This window comes from Sarcophilus harrisii, chromosome 4, assembly GCF_902635505.1.
Source record: "Sarcophilus harrisii chromosome 4, mSarHar1.11, whole genome shotgun sequence".
Lineage (NCBI taxonomy): Eukaryota > Metazoa > Chordata > Mammalia > Dasyuromorphia > Dasyuridae > Sarcophilus > Sarcophilus harrisii.
Window position 1 is genome coordinate 329,519,367 of NC_045429.1, and position 3,470 is coordinate 329,522,836.

The 3,470-nt window shown below is 44.0% G+C and overlaps 1 long non-coding RNA gene across 1 annotated transcript; it reads right to left on the bottom strand.

Moving 5' to 3' along the window:
- Positions 1–2,724, bottom strand: LOC116423706. Its single transcript, XR_004234212.1, has 3 exons — positions 2,456–2,724; positions 861–1,042; positions 1–665 (listed from the first exon to the last, which is right to left on the bottom strand). It is a non-coding gene; the product is annotated as an uncharacterized LOC116423706 (long non-coding RNA).
- Positions 2,725–3,470: the final 746 nt, after the last annotated feature.

Genomic DNA, 3,470 nt, shown 5'->3' on the forward strand with positions numbered 1-3,470 from the left:
TAAGATTTATAAAGCATCTCCCCCACAACAATCTTGTGTAGAAGTTGGTACAAATACTAACATCCCCATTTTACAGATTAGAAAGTCAGAGACCTGGGTAATAAATGTGCTTTGCCAAGGATGGTTTGAAGGTGCTAGATAAACACCTCTGGACTCTCTCTCTAGTACTGTTTTCAGAAAGCTATATTTTGTATCAAAAAAAAACTTTGGGGAAGACCAGGGAAGGATGGAAATTATTTGAAATGAACAAGTTGTGTGTGCACGTGTATATGTGTATATGGTGGGGTGCAGGGATTTGGGGGGGAGAGGAGGACATTGTCACTTGTTATGATATTCTGGGAAGCCTATATAGTAAATAGTGTCCATCAGGAGCCTCAGAAGCCCGAGGAGAATTCAAGTGGCATCTCACTCCCCACCCCACCCCCAACCTCCTCTAACATTCTAATTCAATCTATATTCTGCAGTTTGTAAGGATCTCCGTCCTCCTAAACCTCTTCCCTCCTCCCCTCCCCCACGGCTCATCCCAAGCCCCATACATTTCCCAGCCTTTGGGACCCACTTGATTCATCTCACTTTAAAATCTTGGTCCTCTGAAAGGGGATAGAATTCAGAGCCATTGTCTGGGGAGATGATGCCAGATCTCTTAGCGTCTCCTCTTTCGGTAACTGCCAAAAAGAAATAGAGTGGGCATTGCCTGCCTTGACCACATTGGTTTCCATTACATAGTGTTCAGCTTTCCCAAACAGCCTTGCACACAAACAACCCTCCCCTCTCTTCTCCTTCTCCCCTCATCGGCACACTTTGCTTTCACAAACATACACAAACCAAGGGCTGCCGGCCTGCCCTGGTGCCCCACTCACGGGGACATGCCGATAGCCTCCAACTCCTGGCCCAGCTTCAACAGGAAGTCTTCCATCTGCTCGATGCTAGCATCTTCCCCTGGATAGTCTGGAATCTGCATTTTTGCACAGGCCCCCCAGCCTGCCAACAGCAGCAGCAGACACACCACCACGGACACACACCATCTGTAGAAGTTTATCATCTGTGGAGAGAGACAAAGGGCAGGCTTAAAAGAAGGAGAGAAGGGAAGGATTGAAGGGGGAAAAGAAAGGAGGTTGAGGAATAAGAGGGGGAGAGACGGGGAGAGCAGCAGAATGTCTGTGGGGGGTGACAGGAGAAAAAGAAAAGCGGTAAAAAAAAAAAGTGGGGAATCTGTGAAAAATGGAAAGAGGGATTCTGGGAAATCTAGGGTGGTGGGAGAGGAAAGACTGGAAGAGTTGGGATGGGAGGTCCAAGATAGAGAGAAGAAATGGGATAGGGATAGGGAAGCTAACAAGAATAAAGAACAGAAAAAGAAACAAGGTGTAGTATCTTCCCATTAGCACTTACCCTAGGACTTCAGTAACTGATAATAGCTCCTTAAAAATTAGGCTGTTTCTATTCCTCATTCCCCTCTTTTAGTCTTTCCTTCAACACTCAACTTTTAATTCTCTGACTCTCTCCCACTTCTCTGGTTCATTCTTTCCTGAGGCACCTGGAAATCCTCTTCTTAAGCACACAAGCTGCTCTTTCTCAGTGTTCCAGGGTAATACTAGAAGAATCAAACACTTGCCCTCCTAGGGTACCTCCCACAGCTGCCTCAGTAACAGCTTAAGGGAGTAAATGAAGAAATGGGGGCGGGGGGGGGGGGGGGGGGGAGGGAATGGACATTGTCCAGTAGACACAGGAAGATGAGCTTGTATCTCCTCAGGGACTTAGCACTATGGTATAATGATAGAAATTGAGTTTGAACCCCAGATCTGTTCCTTCCTTCCCTGTATGACAATGGTCATTCATCCCTTTCTAGATACCTCTCAATCTACCTAATCTGGAAGGTTGACTGTGATTTATCAAGTCCTTTCCTTTACTCACAACAACCTTCTCAGATTCCTGCAGTGTTCACATTCTATTTCTTGATCATGAAATCATATCTTTGAATGTGAAGGATTCATCCAGCAAACAGAAGGATAGGGCAGAAAGTGGGACAGGGTTCCAGCTGGCCAGATCTTCCCTCCTTCCTAGTATACGCCACTAATTAGGGTGTCAGCACCCCAAATAACAATCTAAGATCTGATCCACTCTCTAAAAGTAAACTGCATTCTGCTCTGATTCCAGGCTGGTCCCATTCCCTGTCCTCTGCCTGTTAATTGTAATGGAGGTTCAATGGTACGGTTGGAAAAATGATGGATTTAGTGTAAGGAAAAATCTAGTTTCTCTCCTCTGACATTTATTAGCTGTGTGACTCCAAGCAAATCATAGCATCTCCAGGTCTCAGTTTCCTCATCTATAAAATGGGGATAATAGGACGTGTAGAACCTGCCTCACAGGGTTGTTATAAGGATCAAATGAGACAATATATACAGAACTTGATATAAATGCCGAGTTTTAAAAAATATATACTTATTATTACAATTACCTTGAGTATGCTTCTTGGGATCTCTTCTCTAGCTTTCTCACCCTGGTCCTGATTGGGGTTCCAGCTGCTCTCCTAAGCACCACTTGGCATATGACAAGCCCCTTTGGAGACGGGAATTTTTGTGGTGGTAGGAGAAGGAGGCAGAGATACAAGATCTCTTTAGCTTTTAACACACTTCCTTGCCAAGGGACCCTGGCAGCCATGCCAACTTCCTGGTTATGCTCTCTCTGCTCCACCAGCTCCACACTGACATTCTTTTTCCTGCTCTGCTTGGCTCCCAGCCCATCTCTTTACCCTTATGTTCCCCCTCTTCCACAGAGCATGGGCAGGGAACAGGATGGCATCAATTGTACTGAGCAGGAGCTTGAGAAGGGGGAAGCATAGGGGTCAGGAACAGTACGTGCTGAATACATCTAGACTCCTAGGAGCTCTGAAAGGTGCCCCCATCAAGGCAGAGAGTTGGATGTTTGACAGAAATGCTTAGAGAAAGACTTGGATGAGATCACGGTGGTAATTGGAGGTCAATGAGAGCAATAATAACCGGCATTTATAAAGGACTTGGCAGTTTATACTTTCACATATGTGTAACTTAAATTTTCATATCTTTTTTTTTCCAATGGGCAAAAATCTATTTTCTTTTTGTCCCATCTTCCTCCCCACAATGAGAAAAAAAAGGATAAACAAAATCTTGTAACAAATGTGAATCATGTAAAACAAATTCCAGCATTGGTCAGTGCAAAAAACAAAACAAAATAAAATAAAAACAACTCTCATTCTATACTCTGAGTCTATCACCTAGGTGATGCAGCAGATATCATCGTATGTTAACTAAGTGAACATTGGCAAGTCACTTAAGGAAAGAAAGAAGTGAGCATTTATTGAGCTCCTACTGTGTACCTGACACTATGCTGAGTGCTTTACAACTATTTTCCTTGTTCCTCACAATTATTCTAGAGAGCATGTGCTATTATTATCCCATTTTAGAATTGAGGAAACTGAAATAGAGTTATACATG